The sequence below is a fragment of the Temnothorax nylanderi genome, unplaced genomic scaffold (assembly GCF_030848795.1).
Source record: "Temnothorax nylanderi isolate EJ_2023f unplaced genomic scaffold, tnyl_v1.0 TNYL_tig0060_pilon, whole genome shotgun sequence".
Classification (NCBI taxonomy): Eukaryota; Metazoa; Arthropoda; class Insecta; order Hymenoptera; family Formicidae; genus Temnothorax; species Temnothorax nylanderi.
Window position 1 is genome coordinate 215241 of NW_027249122.1, and position 24402 is coordinate 239642.

General features: G+C 44.4%; 1 protein-coding gene across 2 annotated transcripts in view; it reads left to right on the forward strand.

Annotated features, from left to right (window-relative positions):
- LOC139773293 (uncharacterized) overlaps positions 1-24402 on the forward strand; it is a 174814-nt gene that overhangs the window by 79790 nt on the left and 70622 nt on the right. The gene's annotated exons all lie outside the window — the stretch shown is intronic.

The window sequence follows — 24402 nt, forward strand, 5'->3', positions numbered from 1 at the left end:
GTCGATCGAGCGTGGGTTGCGGGGCTAATGCGAATATGCTGTCGTCCAGATAGAAAGAGATACCCGATAGCGAATCTGTGTCCGACACGGATGTCGAATTAGCTTGGATTTAGGTTGCCCGGGGAACTGACAAATAGTTATTGCTTGATTAGGTGCCGGTACTAGAGGCAGCTACCCTACCGGCGCGGGACCGTCGCGTCGCGTCGTCGGCCCTTTCCAGCTCCGTCGACCAACGATTTTTGTCGGAGCTTGGAAAGAGGGTGGCTTTATCTTCGGCTCTTTATCGCCTACTAAATCCCTCGTAGAATCGTTCCGCGGCAAGTGTGACTTCTCGAGATCGATTGTGACGATAATTGGCTGATTACTTTACCGTTGATGCGTTCAGTCGCGATGTTTGCTTGCGAATAAGGAATGTAACTGAAAATATCGCTCTATATCGATGTCAATAAAAAGAATTGTCGGAATCAAAAATTTTTTTTTTCATTTACTTGCTGGTGTACTTTGAAAATAAAACGATCCCTTCGCTTACTCAATCATAGTTTTCGCGTTTTAGCAGAGGAAAAAAGTGTCATGCTTGAAAACGAAGAGCAAGACTCGATGCGCGGCGTCTAATTTATATGTTAATAAGGCAATGGCAGCTGGTCAGGTGACGCGGAATCGAATTTGATAGCTTACTCTGAGTTCTGATAATCGTTATTACTTTCGAGAGCGATCAGACACGCACGATAGGAATCGATGCTCGTCGTGAACTCTCTTCTCCCCAACGATCGAATTTATTTTGAAGTTAGAAAATGTGAGGAGGGAGGGAGGAAATTGGAATTTTTATTTAAAAAAATACATTTATAGCTTTTATTATATAGCTTTCAATAAAAAGTTCTTTAGATATAATATATTAAATATTTATTGACTGCTTTTAAAAGTGTCTAAATATTTTACATAGTACTATCTTTTCTGTTTCGAAGAATATTGCACTCCTAATGCGTGCTACAATTTGTAATTTCACTCACGCTCTTATTATGTTGATGGTAAATGTGTGTTAATGCGACGGGCCATCGAAATTAGAATGGTAATGGGCAGTAACGCCGGGGCTAGAGCCCCCGATTGAATAGGATTATAAATTTAAATCACGAGTCATATAGAAATTAATTTCGAATTACATTTGAAATATTGTCCTGGCGACTAAATCAATTTGTAATTATTCGCGATGCTTGCTTTTGGCATTAATTAGCGGACTTATTATCTATCAACGCCGTCGATAAATCGCAACGATCGTGTATTTTTTTAATGGAGTTGTCGTCTAGAAACAAGAATAGAGATAGGAAAATGCCACGGCATGCTACACGAAACGAGATTTCTCGGTGAAAATATACAGAGGCGTGATGTGCTAATTAAAGACGCTACCATATTTTGCGAAAACTAAGATGTCTCTTTTGCGAGAGCCATTTTCGCGACAGCTAGACCTCAATTATTTCCGACATCGAACACGGAGCTATTCCACCGGTACTCTTTAATAAGGACTTTTGCTTTACGAGATTTTATACGGTACACGACGAGCTCATTATCTTAATTAAATCTACTACAGGAATTACAACTCCGAGTAAGGACTAGAATTACTTCAAAATTCATATACACGCTGCGCGGACGAGCTTCACAACCCGAGCTTTAAAGAATTTACCGGCGTATGACGATGACAATAAATCAAGGCAGGAGCTTCTATTCAAGAATCGGCAAATATCGCGACGTATAAAGTACAGCGAGTTCGGGGACTGTTATCGTTACGGTATAATTAAAAAAAAAGTAATACGCTGTTTTCTATTGTGTTGCATGTCGTTATATATCACGCTTCACTTTCGCTCATGTACTTTCTCGCATTCTTTTCGCGTATCCTATCATATTTCGCGTATTGCTCCGAAATCCCCGCGCATCGTTTCTGTTTCGTTATGGACAAATTATGGCACGATCGCTGTAAGCCGCATTTATTATCGTAAACTCGATTTTTCATGACCGCGCCAATCGATACAATTCCTCGTAGACCACAACGCGGTTATATGTACACGTACGATCCATTCCTCACGTACGCCACTGTTTCGGAAAGGCTTGTAATAGGCCGGCCAGCGCACCTCCGTAGATTTTCGATCGCGCTGAACGTGAATTTTCATCGATCACTGACCAGGAGCCCGTTTCCAACTGCCTACGCTGTGAAAAATTAACCGACGGTAAACCGAAAATGTTGAGTATACGCACAACGAAAGCGCAGACAAGCCTCTTTGAAAGAGCAAGTCAAGCATGCATGATAATTGTCTCACGAATGGAATCACGAGTCGTTCGACGACTATAAATGACGAAATAAATTGCACGATGCCGGCATACCCCGCTGTAAATTTTTCATGGACGATATTTCCCGCTCCGGCCATCGCGGCCCCATACATAAACCGGACAGAATCGGTCTTTAAAGCTTAACCCGAAATAAATCCTGCGAACATAAGTGCTCCTATTCCACGGTCTATTCTTTCTGTCTCTATATTACCCCGAGCGCGCCACATTCTCTTCTTTTTCGAATCTACCGTCCTAAGATAGGATAAGTAAGACAGGAATACTTGTACAAAACCGCGTGTATACCTTATACATTGTATTTCGTTGGATCCATCGAAGCCGACGAGGCTGTGGCCATCGGAAGCCACAATTGTGGCAATCACCTGCGAATTCCGGAAATATCTAGCCATCAGCGGTTCAGCTGATTTCTATTCTCTCCTATCGCGCAGCGAGCCCACATTTGCGGTCGTCGCTGTCGACAAGGAAGATATCCCACATGTTTAGAGACCTGAGCGTATTAGATTCAATGATACATCATCGCGAGAGCAGATTGTCATTCTGAAGGTATTTGACTTCGACAGATCGTAATTCGAATGTGGATGTGCTCGCGGGGAATGGCGCGGGAGGCGAGTGAAATCGCAGGCGAAACTACAATTTACGATCTTGTACATTCGTTCCGTTCGTCGATTAAGCTTTCCTCGCCACCGATCTTTAGAACCGCGTGATAAATAATAATTTGCCACTATACTGAGAGGCAGTAAAGTGAAGCTGGTGACCAATGATGATCAGGATTTACGTTAGTCTTATTTATACCGTTGCGTCGATTGCCGCGCGAGCGGCGGTCCTGCCGCATGATCATCCGGCTGCATTGTACTCGACGAAAAACTTGTTAGGCAATCTTGCTCTCCTTCACGTTCACCGCTCTTCACGCGAGGAAGAGGCGAATGAATCCAGATAATATCCAACAATTTTTCGAATAGCAGAAGAACTTGTTCCGAAAACGACACAGAGGCTTAATTTCGTGAATTAATGGTTCGTTAGATCGAATTGTATCGTGCGAAGTTATATGAAAGATATACAATCGAAAATAACTAGATTATATATCTGAGTTTCTATCATTAATATCTACGAATATAATCATAACGTACTCACATCGGCGATATATCGCTACAGTAGGACCCATATGCAGTGGTCCTATAGGAACGCCAGTTATCTCGACTCGCGGATCAATCGCGCAAACCTCGGTTTTGCGAAACAATAACGTAGTTTCGCTGTATATACAAGCAGTCGTGTTCACCACTGCGCATTCATCGCCCGGCGCGTGTTCACCACTGCGATGCTTGCCGTGCAAAAGTTTGCGTTTTATTACGCGTATCTCTCCATGCGTCCGTGCTATAACTTTTTCACGTGTCCGGTGACGCAGCTTCGACTCTCTAAAGAAATCAAGAAGAACGGGAGTTTCAGAATAAATGTTGCAGAAAACGCGATTAATAGCGTACATCTTGTCTCTCGAAGATTTTTTATTTACAAAGTCAGAATGCTTCTATATACATGTGCACATGAAGTGCTTTATTCAATGAGGACTCATGTAAGCTGTGTCGTTTATACGATGATGGTGAATGGCACTCGATCAAATATCCTTCGTTCATCGATCTCTCTTTAATTGATGAATGCTCCGCTTTGTAAATGTTAAGACAAACAGTACTAACCATAAGACACGACATTTTTCTTGTCCGACAAAATAATATATAAAAAATTCGTGACTTTTTGACATATTTAATCGAGGCTATTCACTAATCTCAGAGAGGGACGAATCTATAGCTATAGTTGATCTAGTGTCGAAGAACGCGCGCGGATGGTGTCGCGTCATTGTCACCGTGCGCGATTCGCTCGTTTTTGTTTTCTCGCCAGGTCCTTTCTCTCTCGGTGGACGAACTGAGCTGGGCGCTCGTTTGCGGCGTGCGATTACGAGAGCCGAAACGCGTTTTTTGGATCTATCGGGCTATAACTGCGATTCGCGGTCGTTTTGTGTTCCGCGCGCACGTCGAACCCTACCTCACCCGTCCCGCCCTGCCGCCGCCGCCACCGCCACCGCCACCGCCACCGCCGCGGCGGTGTCTCTTTATCACTCCCGACGCCCGCGAACGACGTTACGAGGGCGATACAACGGGCAACGCCTGGCGATACCTGGCCCCGTCGCGTCGCGTCGACTCTTTGTTCCATTCGTGTACGGCCATTGTGCCGCTTCCCGTTCGCCAGACTATCGCGATAAACAGCCGGAAAAGCCGCGATGAATGACACCGCGCAACCTTCGTTACGAGCACGTAGCGACTTTCGCATTCTGGAGTCTGGGTTTTCGCTCGTTGCGCTTTTATCCGATTCTCGTTCGCGCGCCGCCGATCGTCCTCGGTTTCACGCGACTATACAATGTATTTCAGAACTATGCAGCTTGTGTGCCGCGGTTGACTGTGTGCGAAACTCGTTTCTCTAAAAAATCTCGGTGATTTTTCAACATTTACTTTAGACATTTAATGTAAAATCCTGCGCGCACTCGACGCTACGCGTTTTAAAACACGGATTATTATACGAGCGGATACCGCGTGAATAAAACAAGAATGTTATATATGAATATGCCAAGTGTTTCTCGCGTTCCTTTGGTTAATCGACGAGAATGCGGTTGACAGCTTTAATACACTTTTATTCGCGCGATACGAGAGTGCGTCTGACAGCCTCCTGACTGTACGCTATTGTGTTATCGGTGAGAGAGAAAGAGAGAGAGATAGAGAGTTGAGGGTACGCAAACCCGCTAAGCGCACTCCATCTCTGGGAGTTTCCGTCTGTCCGTGTTTCAGTTACCTTCTAGATACCTTTCGGAAAGGTGCCACTTTTTTGGAATCGTCCTTTTTAATGTCCCTAATACATTGACATGTTAATCGTTTCGAACTTTCTTCAAAATTTTCAGATTAATAACTTATCTATTTGCGCGATTCTTGTCATCATCCGTGCGCCGCGGCGCGGCGTGCCGGAGTTCGAGAATGCGCCTCAATTTCGCAGTCCCCGACTTGACGGAGACGACGCGACGATTTCGTGTTCGTGGTCGGCAGTTGATACCGCTCAGCTTTTCATGAACTGCCTGGTAAAAAAAGACGCACGGAGACGCCGCCGGGCACGAAATGGCTCCCTCTCGTTCAATCCACTTTTGGGGGAACGACGTCAGTCATATTTCTTGCGCGAACGTGCCGAATGTGACGACTCTCCCGTCATGAAGTGACGTACCTGCTCGTTTCATGCGAGCGTGCGGAAAATTGGTAGACGTCATCGGAAACACCCATAAAGACGCGTACGTTCGTGCTGCGCTCCCGGAAAAATTAGTTTACCGTTGCTTCACCCCGACGGGATTACCGTTCTCGCTTCATTCGGTATAAATCTTTGATCCTTTTACAACCATCATTTTTGGCAATTTGTTCGAGAGAGAGAGAGAGAGAGAGAGAGAGAGAGAGAGAGAGAGAAATCACAAGTACATGGAAAATAATAATAACAACTATTTATATTCTTTTAATGCAAAACACAAATCTGGCTATTTTTCAATGATAACGTTAAAACGATAGTTAATACGTTTATTTCAGGACTCTAAGTTTCCTGCTCGTTTGTAACTCACATTTCTCGATTTACGTTTCTCCGATCGAGAAAAATCCCGAGTAAATCGCATTAATGCGAGACTTCTCTGATTTAAAGCGCATTTCGCGCGGCGCGTGATTAATTCACCGTGGCGCGCATTAATGTAAATTCATTATGCGCGAGACACGGTTAATTGGCGGCATAAATCTCGCGGATCACGTATTTAATAAAAAGGACCGAATGGACCCAGCAAACTATCAAAAGTCCACATTTTTACGAGAACTTTGGCGAAATTTCACAAACCTCCCGCTGCGCCAATCCGCAGAGATATGTTTATTTTCGTCGTTTAATGCGCACACAGGGAATTTATTTATAATTTACACAGGACCAATTAAAGGCCAATTAGATGGCTGCCGATTAATTTTCAAAGTGTGTGTCGTAAAATTGAAGCTACCGCGACGTCAACCCTTAATGCGTTAACGATTGCATCAATTTTTCTTGTATCCCCCTGTCTGTGACTTGAGCGACACGTCTTAAAGAAATTTTAAATAAGTTGACTAATTTATAAAAATATTAACCCGGCGATATCGGCGAATTTAATTAGAATTAGTCGCTGAGTGAATTTAATTAACTTATGTTGGTCTTATCCTGATTAAGCGTTTTCTATACTTTATTTACAAAGTCTCGTAATTTTTTAGATCGTCGAATGTCGTAGGTACAAAGTTCTCGGGCGATGAGAAAAAAACTCGGTTTGTTTCGCTAGATTCAGGCTCATCGGATGACAAGAGGACGGCCCTGGTCGCGAACGAGCAGCGCGGATTACAAATCGTCGCGAAGTATCCAGTTCCAACCTGTTAGGGGCGCTGAAAAATCTCGCAGGTACTCGCGCGCAGGAATTTCCTATCAATTAGGGACAGGTTTCCACGCGGCGGCGTCGGCGGCGGTGGCGGCGACGTTGATGGTGGTGGTGGTGGTGGTGGGCTTTTTTTCCTTCCCTTCTTCCTCTCTCGTTCTCTCTTTCTTGTGTCCCGCAGAATCCTGTTTCTCTCATTTATACAGTTAGCCGCTTAAACGGCTACTCGCGAATAAAGCCGAACGAGCGATGAGGCCGTGGTTCGTCGGGACACGCGGTAGGCTATTAAATCGAGCCAATGGAGGATCCCGCATCCTCTGCGAATTCAATTCTGAACGAAATACCGCAACGACGGTAACGAAGTGTCCGTTTTATAACTGTTGAAGCTGCAACGCTGGCCGTAAATAATATCGTGCGGGATAATTTATCTCTCTAATATTATTTCTAAAAATTGACCTTAGGTTTTTAGTAAGACCTTTTAGTAAATGCTTATTTTGGTTATTTTAAAGGTCTACCCTCTCTCTTTTTCTAAGAATAGAGAAAAATGCTTCGTGTTCTCTAAAGAACGCGCTTGTAGATTTTCCTTTCTCGGCAGTGGTCATTGTTTAAGATTCATGAAAGCATTCAAGCTCTCTTAAGAACCTTTAAAGACTAATTAATGTAGGTACTCTTGAAGACTAAAAAGTAATCCTGTAAGATTATTCCTAAAGGCGTAAAAAGTGTTTAACGAGAACTCTAACGATGTCCAATTATTTGTGTGTCTCGATCTATCAATGCGTTTGACAAAATTACGCGAAACGTAAATAAGTTTGCACTCAAAATTTTCTTGACGAAAAAAGAAATCCAACTTTAGTAGAGATCAGCTATTTATTATATTCTTATATATTCTTCCGGACACCCGATTTAATTCGGATGGCAAAGGTTTAAAGGGAATGGAGCGAGATTGGCCAAGAAATAAAACGGGACAGTCGCGTATTCACGTTGGCTGATCGAGGACGGTGAACGCGTGAACGAAGCGGACGAAGGAGCGAAAAATAAGCAAATAAATAAAATAGATGTCTCCGAGGCGAGTCGTGAGTGTCGCTAATGAACTGGTCTCTATCATCTCGCTTGTACCAGTAAGCTCCTCTCCTTCTCTCTCGCAGGCGTTGGCCCGACTACGCTCGACCGGTCTTCATTATACTCGGTTCACTGTCGTTAATTGCGCACGCACCTACGTAAGCATGGCGCCCCGATAATCCGCTTGGGAACTATCCGATACCACTGACTCGACGAATTTATGAGTCGTCAGAATGGCGCGAAGATCCGGTTTGACTTCCGGAACATTCCCATCGGAAAAATCCGAGCATACTCTTTGCTTACAATTAGTTCTCCGAATACGCCATTCAGGTTGTACTTTTAAAAGGAAATCTATAGGAAATTATTCCGTTATTGTTATTTTATCCATAGAACGTTTCATTGCAGACAAGAGAAAAGTTATTTATTATCAATTTATCAGACGATACACATATTCTCCCGCTTTATTCTATACGAAGCTTTTGCTAAACTTGCGATGAGATCAGCGCAGTAACAAGTTTCATTATGGCTCCGCTTTGGGACCCAATTTTCCAAAATAACTTGTCTTTCTCGCACTTAGCGATCTGCGAAACCGCTAATTTTCCCAATCGCGTCTTATGCAGGTTCAAGAAACGGTGAAAGGCGTGAAAATATATGTGTACGAGCGAGCGAATAAGAGAAAGAGAGAGAGAGAGAGAGAGAGAGAGAGAGAGAGAGAGAGAGAGAGAGAGGAGAGAGAGAGAGAGAGAGAGAGGAGGGGGGGGAGGGGAGGAAGAAGAAGAACACACCAGAGAGAAAGAGATAAAGTATAGGAGCAGAGCGAAGCCCGCGCGGCTGACCTGGGACAACAGGTTGAATTAATTGACAAAGATAGCATTTTCCGCGTCGGCGTGCCTACCTAAACGCAAATATTCGATTGCGCTCGTCAGGGTTCTACAGCCAGGCACGATAGGATAGCCGAGGGTATACGAGAGGGATACGGTGGGACGTAGTGGGTGGCTTCGCTAGTGAGAGGAGATGGAGGAAGAGAAGGAGGAGGAGGAGGCGGGGGCGGGCAAGCCGCGGTTCGGTTGATCGAACACATTTTAATCAATTCCATTAGTCCGCCCTGTAACCGTCCACACGGATATTTGTTGGCTCGCGCTCCCGAGAAACACGCTATGGGTGCAATACCGAGAGAGACGGAGACACTGGCGTACTTAGGGGACGCGCGCGCGCGCGGATGCGAGAGAGCGAGACGGACAGAGGGATGGCCGTGTGTGCGCGCGTGTACGTGTCTCGATGCGTATCTGGTAGTGTACGCGCGTGCAAGAAAGAGGGGACCGCGTTAGTGTGCGTGGAGCCCGAGGTCCGGGCCGGTTCACGAACGGCGGGGGCGTCGGTTCGCCAGCGACGTCATCGTTTCGGTTTACACGCGCCAATCATCGGCCGACTAATTGGTCGGTACTCCGCGACCGATTCCGCGCTCCATCGATTCCGAGTCGCCCGCCCTCGAAATCACACGCGTTTTCGCGAGAATGCAGCGCGATTAATGGCGTTACCGCACGTGCGCTTCAGTGCACGCGGCTGCGAAGTTTGAGCATTTAGAAAACATATCTTTTCGAGTAGCCAAGAATTCTTTTTGAAGCGAAATACTGAGAGCAATTTGGCAAGCGAATTTGCGAAATCAAGCCATCGCGACTATTCTTGAATTCGTAATAATGGAACGATGGTATCAATAAATATGGAAATTAGGATTTCACAAATTAAAAGTATTGCTGTAGATTCCGCGGCGCGACAGATTTCTCATATAGAATCATGGTTCTAAATCACTGGTGAAAATTGCGCTTTAGGATCCGGAAAGTTCTTCACCGATAAGCGGAATCAGCCTGTCGCGAAACGTTCCGAGGTTCCGGGTTAATTACCCATCGGGCCGGCGGACAGGAACGAGAGCGGCTCTCCTCCTCTTTCCGGCAACAATTTCAACTCATAAGGCTACAATGTATTCGTCGTTCCGAAGGTGCCAGCCGCGTCCGTGCGAGGGTTTGCCATAATTACTCGAACGGTAATACAGGACGGCCCTTGAGTGGCAGCTCATATTACTCGCCTAACCCGCGTGAAAACTAACCCCTTGGGGAATGGGATGTGGAATGGGAATTACCGCGTCGGGGAGTTAGGGGACAGGAGGGGAGAAACAAGAGCGAGCGAGAAGAAGAGAGATGACAGAGAGGGAGAAAAAAGGATCTGAGGCCGCGCGCGCGTTTCAACGACCTCCTTCTCGCCTTCGGTAACATCTCGCTACATTTTTATGGACTGTGAGTGGGCATGCCGAGATAAATTACTTTCCTTCTCTCGAACCTCGAAGCGCGCGTAATTCGCAATTATCGCGATACGCTGGATTGCTCGACCGAAGACAGTTGGGCTGGCAGTTCTGATTCTGTTAATCCTTAACGGATCCTTCCTTTCGCCCTGGTATGAGGCGAAAAGAAGGATCTGATCCGGCAAGGCTATAGGCGACGTCTGAATAAAGAAAGTAAGAAAATATATATCTGACTCTAACAAAGCGCTAGAGTTACAACCAGAAATATATAATAAATAAGTCTGTCGTGTGTGCGCGGAAATACTTGTAGTATGTACTGACTAACCAAAAACGGAAAGAATAAACGAAAAGTTCAAGTGTCAATCAACGCTCGCAAATTAGTCGTATAATAATCGTATAAGACGCATCTTCGTAATTAGCGATTCTGTTAGAACGAGCTCGATGAAAATGCTATCGTTTACGTCAAGCATTTAATGCACCTTTTAAAATTTAGTTCACAGATCTATCGAGCGATTCCGTAGCTGATAGAAATTTACAGCGTTTATTAATATTATTTATTGCCATTGTTTGAGCAATTCTCTCATTTTACAATTACGCCTAAATGTCAAGGAAAATATTTAAATGTTTTCAGCTATCCAATAATGAAGAAAAGCGAGTTCACAGAGCCCGTGTCGGTTCTCGATTTAAAAAGTCTTAACGCACTTTCGCGTCGTTGTGTACGGGAAATGCGAGAGAGCTAATTCGTCGCATTTATAAATATTTGCGATGTACGCGATCGCGTCGATCCTTCCGATAAATTTGCGCGAATACGCGATGGGCTGTCCGTCGAGCGTGAAGTCGGGCGCTGGCAAACTACGCAGGCGAGCCGTGCGCGATGTAAATTTATAGAGTATTACGTTTAAATTTGATCAGCGTGGACATTTATTTCGAAACACCGCGATACGAGCCGCGCCACGCCGCAGCCCCTCGCGCTCATACAGCGAATTTTCATAATATGCAGATTTCAGTGCGAGCCGGACACTCGGTATGGATTTTTCACCGCGTATCGCCTGGCGGCGCGTTTATACGGCTGGACGAACTCACGTCAACGTTGAAAGCGCAATCGAGCGCCGTTAACCCCTGAACGTCGGAACTGGCGCGGGATGCGGCCTCGGATCAAAAATTATTTTCTTCTAGCGTAGAGATTACACGTGAAATATACCTTTATTTTAAGTTTGTTTATCTTTTCAACCGCATAAAACGTATAAAATATCCGAACGGCATGCGAGAGAATGTACACGAGATACAGAAAGAGAAACTATATAGAAGAAGGAGCGCTCAAGTGACAGGGGTGGTGGGAGGGGGAGATAGTGCTGAAGTACAGCAGAGGTTGAGGAAGCAATCCCGAAGTAACAGAAACGAGGGGAGTAAATCCGAGGTAATCAAAGAACGTACAAAGTATCGGTGTTCAGCCTGCCGCCTTGGCCTCATCCCGACCGAGAAGAAGGAAGGCGAGAGGCCCTCGACACGATCGCGAGATTACCTACACCCACGCCGACAGATAATAGATAGTAATTGCGGGTCTGCCCGGCTTGAAATCGGCTCGACAGATCGATCGGCTCGCGGTGGGAAGAGGGAGATAATGATGCGCTTAGGAAGAGACCGTTCTCACATTATTTTCTCGCGATACAACTCGTCCGTGCTTATTATTGTACGCACGCGCTCGTGATGGGGCCCGGCGATCGAAAATCGGCGCGATCTGGGCCGGTTTCTCGGGCCGGCCATATTGGGCATCGCTGGTGGAATTCGAACGATGACCCCCGACCCTTCCGCAGGGGATCGTCCGTCTTCTTTTAGCCCGACATGCGTGTGATTGGCACGCTCGTTAGAATGCTCATGTTGCGAACATGAACTGCAATTTTGCCGATTCGGTTCAGTCAACTTCTGTCTATAGCATTCTTTATCAACTTTTTGCAAATAATTTATAATTTTTTTTCTAAATTAGTACGTTACGTATTATTGAATGTCAATAAATAGGTCTTTGTTGTACAACTCTGACTAAAACACAGAGATATTTGAATGTTCCAATTCATTTGCGTCCCTCCGGCAATTAAATTGGAAGAAGTTAAATTAAGTCAGTGCTTCATTAATGTCGTGTATGAGTTCCAACAAGGATCTACTAAATATTTACATTAAACGAAAAGGAGGAAGAAAACGGAGACAGGTATTCTCCGACGAAACGCGCAGCAGGAGAGGAGACAAAAGGCGATTAAGATCATTGCGGTGGCAATTTAGCGCGGTAACACGAATCAAAGCCCAAAAAAGCGGCCGACCTACAGACCTTCGGATTTGGATTTAACGAAGGAGGTTCGAGGAAACGAACTCGGCAGAGACAAAGCGTGAGATTGCGAGGGAAAAAGAGAGAAAGAGTTAGAGGGAGAAAGAGTGGACGAGAGCGTAGGAGCAGGGGACGGAGAAGGAGACGGAGAGAGAAGAAGACGCTCAGTCGAGAGAAGAAGACGAAGACACGGGGGGAATGAAGAGGGACGACGAGGGAAGGTGAAAGAGACGGCTGGAAAGGCGAAGGAGTAGGTTGTGGAAGGGTTTTCGAGGCGAGTCGCCGAGCCTAACCGTGCAGCACTCGAACTCGAACTCAAACAACTTTGAGCTGTGTGTACCCGCGCAAACAAAACAGCGCACTAATTGCTTACGTCACTCGGCAAGTCAATGGACTTCTTGACTGAGCACTCTGAGTCATGCAACTGAGCTCCGGCGAGGCAATGTGCGCCGCTCCGCTTCGCTCCGCGCCGCTTCGCTCCGCGTCGTGCCGTGCCGCGCCGAGCCACCTCGGGTTTCAATTAAATCACGTCCACGCACTGTTTACCTCGCATAAACGCACTGGCTCCCTCGTACGCGACACATCGACGATGTTAATGACGGTGACGGTATGACATTGCCTTCTATCCTGTTCGTTTTACCTCGTCAGATTTATGCCATATTTTACACGTATCTGCCCGAACGATGATGTATCTCAATAAATAAATACAGAATTACTTTGGCGTTCAATTCTAAATCAGTCTGCTATCCGGTGCACCGTGACTCACACGCTAGTGAGGATGAACGAAATAAATTCAGAATCATCGATCGCGCCAGTAAGCAATACATAAGACGCAAACAGGACGGCGAGTGTCGCAAGTGTATTCGAGTATGGAGAACGTATCCCCCACGGTATGCACGAGAAGGGGGCTATAGGAGCTATCTTAGATCGAACGGAGTCCAATTACCGACGTTATTAATTAATCCCCCACCTCACCGCTCGACCGCCTGGTCCATCGTCTCTCGCTTCCATTCTCAACCCCATCGTCGTCCGTCTGTCCGCCAGAGATACCTGCGAGGGATATCCCCTCCAGCGTACTACGTCCTCCATTACCGTCTCCGGTCTTCCGAATCTCGGTCGGTTTATACGCGCGGAAATCATTCCGCCTCGCTCGATCCGATATTGCGCTTTGCGCCGCGAGTGGCGCCAATTCGCGCGATCCATCACTTTTCTCTTTCCTTTTTCCTTTTAAAAGCTATATGTAATTAGGAAGGAAAAGTTACTATAAACATTTTTGAGTCTTTAATGTAGAATTACAACTCTGTAATATTTGTCTAGCGTTATAGTCATCGATGTATGAATTAGAAAGCGATTTCTTAAAAACGCTTTGTAAAACTGTTTCGACCCCATTTTTACTATACGAAACCAATTCTCGAAATTCACGACACGGGTACGCGAAAACTTCTCTCGAGGCAAACGTACGCATATGCAATTTTGGATGGATGTAATTGGAACGTATAAACGCCGTTGTTAGAACATTAATTGACCAACACCGTGCAACGTCGCAGTGAGTCAATCAAATCGAACTGACGCAAAAATGCCAATCAGAAGACAAGCACAAAAAGACATTGGCTGGTAAAGGAACTGGCTAGCTTCTTCCTATACCCTCTACTTGAGATGGCCTCTTCTAGAAAGAGGAAAATGACAACACTCGCGTAACGACAAAACCGCTCCTCTGCCTCTTATTCCGGCCTCTCGGGAGAAGATCTCTTCCTCTCTCTCTTCCGTTTTCGTTTTCTCACTCACTCCATTCTCTCCTCCTTTCGTCTGTCGTCTCGCCCGAGAAGACACGCGAAATGTTCTTCTCGATTTGTCAACCCGACCTCCCGAAACGTCTTCGACGCTTCTCACTGGGTGAAAAACGCGAAAGCCTACGCGCAAAAAGCAAGTTTGTTAAGTGAACGACCACCGTTTCGAAATCGTTTTAATGACGATTGTCGGACGATATTAAAAAGTATCGAGGCAGGCTGCCTTCTCCATCAAGAAAACATGATGGCAAAAAATCGTTTTAAGTCACTGTTATTAATAGTTCTAAAATCCTCATTAATCGGTTTCATCAACGTACGATCCGCTTAAGACATCGATCATTGCGAAATCGTGGAATGTGTTGCGCAAAAAATGGCGCGACGCGCCGTAGCATGGATCCGAGATAAGATCCCGTGCCGTAGGTGCAGAGCATAAGGCCCAAAGTCGTCGAACCGGCAACGCCGGGCCGCCGTGATCCCGCAGTCTCTCTCAGGTAAGGAGAAAAGGAGAGAAAAAGATAGAAGGGTGGGAGGGAGGAGGAATGAATCGCTCCCTTAGAATGTCCTTTGTCGCAGTGTCCCCTTCTTCATCCACCCTCTCCTTATCCGCATCAGGACTAAGCCAGTCCTAAGGCCCGTTCAGGCCCTTCGCATACGTGGAATGCGTGTCTCTACTATACGAAGACCACCGTCACGTCCGTCGTCTGGAAACCTACACCGTTCGATCCTTTATGCTCCAATAATTTTGGAAGATAGATAAGTAGATTGTATCTACCACGATTTAGCGATAGATTGCATCAAATCTGATACTACGACATTACGTATTGTGTTTCACACCATATAAATATCGCATAAGATCAAATTTTTTTATTAGCTTGTGACGCGAGAGTTCACACTTACTGTTATCTGTTTTGCTCCGTTATCCAAGCCGAGAATCACAAACGTACAAATCTAGTCACAAATCTACAGCTTCACGGATTTTTGCTACAATCTCGTTCTGATCGACGAAAAGAGGGGATGGAGACAAGTAGGGGAAGGGAGCCACAGGTATTTACGATGGCACTCGGCCGGTGACATGGGTTTCTCCGACCAATGAATTTTAATTCCTCGGGCCCCGGCAGCCCCGCTGCGACACCAGGACGATGATTTAATATTTTAAGAAAATGAGGGGTCCGTCCTTAATTTAAGCGCGCTCGTCGTGGAAGACGGGCCTGTATTGCTCTGGCAGCGGGAGACCTAGAAAGCCATTACCCAGATATTCGATTCGACAGTTTGAGAATGCCTTGCCTCTCCTCTCGCCCACCTCCTCTGTCTACAATTCGATAATCCCTCTTCACGACGCGCACGACTTGGACTCCGACATTTTGAATAATAATGGCGATGGACAGTGTAACTCTAACGAGTCGGTGAGACGATCAGCATTTTTACGAATTAGGATAAAACTTGTGATTTTTTTTTAGTTTGTCGATTAACGCGCAATATATCGAGATGCAAGTCCCTAATTTTGCCTCTTCTAACGCGTGAGATATATTTTGGCTTACTACAAATTAATTCTCTTAGAGATCAATCATCAAAGTAGGAAATTAAGAATAATTTTGTATTTCGATGCTATTCTCGCAAGCAACCGTTTTAATTCTCTCAGTTCATTAAAAGCCCTATCCTTAAACATTTATTACATCGTGCAGGCTATCTCGAGTAATTGGAATCTTATCTCAGTATTATCAGCGGCGGGTTAGTATATAAACCGACCTATGAAGACTTTACTTAGATAAAACTTCCTCTCAAACTAGAATTCAAAGATATGAATGATAAAGTTACATTAGATTTTCCTATTTTCCTTTCTTAGTGTATTTAATTAATAATTTTTAAGACAGACAGTGTTATCGGGCAGATTACGTTAATTACCGTCAAGATTTTGGAAGAACACATCGCACATAAGCGAAGAGCAGAGGTGGATACCTGTTGACAGGCATTTGCATGTGAATGCAGCATACTGTCGCGCTAAGCGACTTCTCTAATCTCCACGAGATTATTTTCTGAGGACACGAGTTTTCTAGCCATTACCATCTCTTAGAGCGATAATATTAACATCATTTTTTAGATTTTCTTTTGAATAATTTTTTGAAATCTCTTAGCAGTTTATCATTTATTTCATGAAATTCGATAAGCTCGCAATAAGTATGGGAAACTTCGATAATAAACGTGTATATTTAAAAAAGCCACAAGTTGTTTTTTCTGCTTTACATCGAAAACATATCGTAACAATTACAAATGTCAATTTAATCGTCTCCGATATGCGGATATTTAATAATCAACTTGTCTGTCGTTGCAACGTGGACAGAGAAGAGGGATGCGGTCGTTAATTGCGTATATAATATCACGACTTCGTGAGAGAAATAAATGTCGACGTATACGTTCGGGTCGACCAACTTGTGCACAATGCGTGTGGCGAACAAATTTATTTATTTACTTATTTATTTATTTATTTATTTCGGCAACAATAATTAAACGACGCGGCATATTTGATGCAGCATTATCTGCCAGTCTGCACGAATTACATGGCTCGTGATGCTTTGATCGCAGTCATTGCTTGTGTTTATCGTGAAGGGATACCCGAACAGCCGCAGGCGGAAGTCCCGAGGGAGGAAGAAAAAAAGCGATTGCCCCTTCGAGAGAGAAGAAAAACAAAGCGGGAGTGCGACGGCGTGTTCTACCTAACTTTCGCCTAAACGACGATGGATTTTCTGAAATTGCCGTTAGCGCCGACGATCTTTTCGTAAAATATATTCACGTAGCTGTATGACTTGCACATAAAAAAACTAAACGTTACACTTCTAATGTGACACGTAGGTATCACTATAATCGTAAATTCATCAACAGATACAGAAAAATTAAAAGCATAGGCAGATTATCGAAATAAGTACGTCAAGCTGTACACCATGTATTTTAAATAATTATAGATAAGTCTCTTGAAATAACAAATGATAATACATTCGCCAACAAGCGAAGACGTTTAGACTTGAAGCTCTATTCCAACAAAGAATCCGAAGTTCCGAGTCAATGCCGGGTAGACTAAGATCCAACAATAGCTCGTTCTTTTTAACGAGCGTCGCTTATTATGTCGCGTTTGTAGGAGCGTTTCTTGAGCACGAAAGCAGGTAGGAGGAGCGGTGGAAAGGAATAATTAAAGCGCATTTATGTGTAGGCCAATTCGTGATCACCGTCGCCGTCGGCTTCACGGTCTGAATAGGTCCTGGGATGACGTATTAGCTCATATTTGTCTCCCGACAATACCGGCTAAACTCTCTGCCCAGGTGCCCGTCGTTTTACACTCTTCCATCTCTCGGGAGGACGCGCGTGCATGGAATTATAATGGGATAGACCGTAACAGAACGGGAGATGGGCAACAGCCGCGGCAAAAGGGAGTGATCTGGGAAGTCCCAGAAGCAACCTGACAAACAGAATGCAAAAAAGGAAAGAACATCAAAATCTCGAACATTAGGATAAATCAAAGAATCCATACATTTGTAATTCAAACTTTGCGAAACCATTATAAAATTAATTATTAAAAGTAGAAAATACTCGCTTCCTTTTACTTTTAGTATCAATAAATGTTTTAGCATTGCTAGATCTACGTTGATTAAAGTCGGAAATAATTGATTTAAGGAATGTTTTAATATAAGTACTAGCTAAACGAAGGGAGAGAGGACAAATGCGGTCGGTCCTGCAGTTCCACTATCCACATTCCTCGCTCCCTACGGGTGGCCCGCCTCGTTCACTCTTGTCGTCTTTGTCCGGCGCATTAAGGCCGTGATAGTTACGCGGTATGTTTTTGTGATTGATCGCGTGATCTTGTCATCCGATATAATAAAAGATCGCATTTAATCCGCGTCGCATACGGCGTTCCAATTTGGCCTTCTAATCGATGAAACAACAAACCGCGATTATTCTGGGAGATGATTATAAATCAAGAATTTAGAGCGTCGCGCGAATAACGGGCGGACATTCGCAGCGAGAGTCTCGCGGCGCGAAAAAAGATGGCGGTCGTCAAATTGATACATATTAATAAGAGCAGGGATTCGCGTTGTCAGATTTTTGCATAAATTTGAATCGGTGCGCGCGCACTCAGCAAGGATCTCAAATTTGAATAATCGGGAATAATTCCGAAGTTTTCTCCGTGTAAACGCGCTGTAATCAGCGCAGAAGCGCGCGCGCCCGCGCGCGGGCGTGCACTACTCGCCTGCGAAACATTTCACCATGTAACACCTCGCGATGGGTAATTAACCGCGCGAGCGCGGAATCGGAAAACGTGCGGATTTCGCTTCCGCGAGCAAACGCTCGACGTGTTTGCGCTTTTAATGAATCTTGACCGAGTAATGGCGCGTCTTTGTTTACTCGTTCCGATGCGAAATACCGCTATTAATTAGAATAATCAGCTTTATTAATCAGTTAGATAAACAAGTCTTAGCTCAATCAATTATAATTCATTAGAGTGATCAGAAACCGGGGAACAGCTTCATGCAAAGCACAGCTTGTACCGTGCAAAATTCTGTTTTCTTTTTCGCTCGTAAATTCATTTCTTGCACGACTTTTGTTTCCTATATTCTCTTTACGCATTTTCTCTCATAATAATAAAGATCATATTAACATCGATATTTTATAACATATCGCGGCTACTGAGAAATTAGCTTAAAGATGGGTCTCTAACCGGATCGGGAGATATCGCGGAATCACCAAATTTCGTATTGCTGATTGGTAAGCTCTGACAATACCGGCCAAGTGACGATGTAACGTACGTCTCTATATATGTACATGTACAACCTAACTATGTCGTGCGAAATGCCCGCCTGTTGTAGCGATGTCTACGAGTCAACAAGTATTTTCTACTAGAGCAATACGTGTCTCAGAAAACATTTTAATGTCCGCAGAAAAGTAACGCGTTTACACATAGAGAATATGTAATACTTTTAGAGAACTAAATTATTCAAGAATTGAAGGATATTTACGATATACATATATACAAGGAATAATTGTGTGCCGTGGCAAATTGCTATTCATTTCTCTTTACGTATTAAATAATATATTCAGCACAAAGTGTGAATGTTGCGAGGCAAAAGATCTTTTTGCACTTAATTATACTTGACAATCATTCGGTCGGGTTTTCGAATACGTTCTTCGCGTTCACACCCCGTTCGAACACCTCGCCTCGCCGCCGCCACGTTGCAGAGAGTTTGCTGCACGCAAATGAAGAATTGTCAGCCAAATACGGTTCGAGAGTGGTAAGGGGCGCTAGTAGGGGATGAATGGGACGTAATGCCGGGTCTACCCTGATTGTTGCACTCCTTTCCCTTCCTCGACCTCTCGAACCCATCGGAATTTCCAGTACGAATTTCCGGCTGCGACGTCACTTCCGTCGACGGGGAACAAGCGAATCCAGCTGTCCAGAATCGTCTATCCCGTTCCTATTTAAGTCTTTCCACCCTCGCTGAGGTGCCATCTTCGCACTCATAACGATCGGAAACGCGCGCGATTTAAACTTGTTAACAACTGGCATTCTCCCGGTGTTTCTGGTTTATTTATGGTTAATAATTTGATCTATATCCCCTTTACAGTTTCAAGTCTCTTCAAGCGTGTCGTTTCAGTCATTTCCATTTGTCATTAATGGATTATCTAGTCTGTAACTTATTTCTTTTGCAAAACACGGCTTAGCAGGAGAAAATTTTCGATTAACATAAATTACTAAACCGACGATCAAGAGGCGAAGGTAGAGAGTTCCGTATTCAGACGGTTATCAATAATAAAACTAGAAAAGTAAATATAATTACCGTATGTACAACGCCGTGTTTGTGCGACGACGACGCAACAATCGTGAGGTTTGCTCCATGAAAACGGGGCCCTCTTTCATAGCGTACCGACACGAGGAATTAAGATTTCAGCGACTCCCGCGAGATCGACCCGCTAGCCAATTTAATCTTTGCGAGTGAAATTCTTCTCTCCTACTCTTCGGTCACAATGCGTTTCGCGGATGGATGTTCGAATTATACCGTCACTACAGTGAAAAATGACGCACATAAAACGATTTCTTTTATCCAATAGCGTATATAATACATTAAATGCAGTAAGCATCCGTAAAAAAAAGATTTTTTTTTCTAAATTCTTATTTTGATAGAGACAGATTTTAAAAGTGACGAAAGATGTATTAGGTTTAAAGAAGAAGAAAATATTATTACTACGACTCTATTATTGGTATTGTTATTGTTAGTGTTAGTACAGTTGTTACGTCTACGATGTTCCGTCGAAGGATATCCTAAAAAAATGTCTCTCATCCGGCAGCCAACAATAGCACCAGAATAATGATACGCGCGACCATTCACTGCATTGTATTACCTACATCGTGTCACGGCATTGTTTCCCGCGTGTTCGGGTGTCATCCCTCGGCGCGAAATGGCTCGACACGCTTTCTCGTTCCCCGCGTGCCACCCCTGCACCGCCACCCTCGCGAGGGATGTACCTGTCTTCCGAGTTGGCCGCCTCTTTATTATCATTATCGCCATCGCGGACTTAATGTCGAAGCCGAACGCGACCGCGTCGGCGGTATTTTCCTATTATCGCTCCGCGTAACTCGCTCGCATGTAATGTTTTTTCCCGTGTGCGCTGTTGTGCGTGTACGACGCATTTTTATTAGCCTGTGTTGCGAGATTTTGACTTTTTAACGAATAGCATACAACGGCCACATCATTTTACGTTACGCAGTAAATCACGTCGATAATTGATCGGGCGTAAATTAAAATACCGCCGCGTTTTATTGAATTGATTGCTTTTGTAACGTTTATTAAATTGTCCTGTTAACCTCCGTTAATTAATGTAATGCAATATGCATAATTCTAGATTGGAAAGGGAGAAATAAAAACGCACTGAAAGTCGGGAAAATAATTGAAAACAATGCGCTACGAATTTTGTACGAATGGGTATCGAAATCAGAAACGATCCATCAATAGGATCACAATGAGGGTCAGGCACGAACCAAAAATGGCGGAAGCAACGCGGACGGTCAAGGAAGGTCGACGAGGAAGGGCGGGAAGGGACGGGAGGGACATTGAAAAGCGGTCCTGCGATCAAGAGAGCCAATTACCCACCCTCGCACAAGTGCACCCCGTCGAACATATTTTTCCTACGTAGCTTACGTGAACACTCGAAGCGTACTCGAGCGCTCGCATATGCGAGCTGCATTTCGAGGAGGCGGGCGCGCATAATGCCTCGCAAATCTCCGCGCATGCACATTATATACGGATCGGGATCATGCATCGAGTCGGCTCGCGGGCCGAGGGGGCCAAAGAGACGGCGAGAGGGGACGAGGGAAGGCTAATAAAGCTAAGGGTGCCCCACGACGTCGCATTTACTCGACCAAATTTACCGCGAAACATATTTGCTCGGGGAAAGTCCCGGCCGATCTTCAAGCTCCACGTGCACCCGCACTTTTGTTGCCGCTCGCATTTTTTAAAAGCGACGGATTTCCCTCAAAGCCGATACGCATTGTCGATTGAAAAACTTGTCGAAATTCCAATCGAATCGAAAATAGAGTAAGCATCCATGAATAATAAAGCGTACCTACATATTTCTTTTTATTTTCTCGGGATGAAATTGATTAAATTAAAAAATGTTGCTAATTAGGAACTATTAAATTACTTAGTCAATAATATTCGCTATTAGAAAAAAATTTATAATAATGGAAACATTGAAGAACTGATTTAGTAAAGATTTAGTAATCTTGAGAATTTCAAAATTTACTCCGAATGGCGGAAACACGTCTTCTAAATGAATTGGAATGCGCTTCTTGCGTTTTGGTTTTAATAAGCAGCATGTTGCTTCTTTTATAGCGAGAAATATTCAACACCTTTGACGGGCACACACACGATGCCGTCCATTGGACGACCGTTATAAATTTGCTGCGGAAACCCCTGATTTTTAGTGGCAATGATTTTGCGGGGATATGACACCCGCCTACACGAGGCTACCATGTAAGGTGCGTGTATTTTGGCGATTTTTACGACGGGGCTTTACGAGTCCCGAGCGTTCTCGGGAACCTCGTAATGACCTTCGGAAGTTTGCGGAAAAAAGGTCGAGCAAGAGTCGCCCGCGAGAATCGACGAGGCCTCTGAGAAGCTTCGAAGCTTTCTCCCGCAAGGGAACGTGATAATGCGGGACAGCGAACATATCGGTTCATTATGTGCCGTTTACCGTTTACCGTTAGTTAAAATTTACCCTTTGTAATATGAACGTGGATTTAAATTTTAGAGAAAATTTATAGGATATTATCTTCTTCGTTATAGAATAATAGAAATTAAAAATTTTGAAATTTAAATTTAAATTCTTTAGCAAAATGTTATGAATATGATAATTATTATATACATTATGATTATAATACTGTAGTAATTCTCATCAAAGCTTCGGTTGATATGTCAGTTGGAAGCCTATCAGATGTAGCTGTTTGTTTGGCCTCCCGACTTGGTATCAAATTAGAACTGCTTTCCATCTGACGTCCGCCCCGCCCCAATGCAGCTTCCGAATCCCGAACTGACCTGTCCAAAGGGCCGACCACCCTAGAGCAGAAACGAGCTAAGGTCACCACCACGTGACCGCAAGACATATACCTGCGGGCGTCACGAGTCGCGATATGATATCTCTGCCTTGTTTCTGAATATGAGATTTGGCGATCCGTACAGATTCTTTTGAGTACGTTATTTTGATGCAAAACATCAAGACATAATCTAGATTTAAGTAATTTAATTTTTATAATTAGCCGCGGGGTTGGTCGGCGAGAGTTGGAGCCGCGACTCTCCGTCCATTGGTCGATTGGCGGTTTCTTCAAACGGACTAGAAAAAAAAATAGTCGCGGCATAGAATCTCATCCTTATTGGATTACGAAAGGAACAATCCTAAGATCCGTTAACGAGTCCTGCGGACGGCAGGATCCGCGATAGAAATCCTAATATCTTCTGACAGGCGTGCCAAGGAGGGCCAGTCGGCGCCTTTCCGAACTATCCGCCGCAATTATCCGAGACCTCTGTCGGCTGATTTTTCTTTTTTTTCCCTTTTTCTTCGCCCTCCTCCGGCAGGACCATCCGCAGGACCAGCCATTGTCCTCACCTCCGTTCCGTGTTTTTCTCTCGCTGGTAGATGCGAGCTAAGATAAAAGTTTTGACAAGTGCACTCTGGTCCAGCAACCGTGAACATTGCGGAGGACCAGAGCGAACCGTTCGGTTGAAACTCGGGAGGGCTATTTACCCATTTCCACTTCTGGAATTTAATCCTAGAATGCACAAATCTGTTCTATATACGTATAAATGCGTCATGTTGAATTTACGTTTGAAGTAATTGCTGCTACAATCGATCCATGTTACGTGTTCGATGAATTAACATATCAATTCACAACAAGATACAAGTATTATTCGTATCGCTCCATGCATATGCGCGCGCGCGCATACACACACACACACACACACATACACAAAGATTATACGACTATCGATAGCGTTGTTAGTGTCACTGTGCTCTAATCTAATGTTTATTATACTTTTAGCGCGTTTCAGGGCTAAAGCGATCATTAAATGGAAAACTGAGTTGAACAAGGAAACGAAGTTAATATTGGAAATGCATATCGCGTATGTAAATTGGCTTTATAAGTCGACCTGGTTCGGCACGGTAAAAAAAGAACGAAGATAATGACTCGACGTGTTCCTACGTAATCGCTCGAAAAACTGACGCCGATCGCATACCGACTTACCGTCGATCCGAAACGGTTTTATCCAGTTCCTTACCGGTTCGTTCACCCGTCGGATGGCCTCAAGTATCCGGTTGGCCCGATTAGGGAATGCCATAGTCGCACGATTAGTCGCGCTGCTCAACTCGAAGAAAATAAAGATCGAATTTTTCAATAAAGTAACATTAAACAATTAATTTCTTTCGTGATTAGAGAGACATAAATTGTTGAAAATGATGATTTTACGTCCTAGATTGTATTGCTTATACACGTGTGCATTTGTGAGTAAACCATTCGGAATTATATTATCCTTGCTGTAAGCTTGAATAAAATTACGAACAACGTGACATTGTAGACACCGTCCCTCACTTTTTTTCCCTTCTTCGTCTTTCTCTCTCCCCC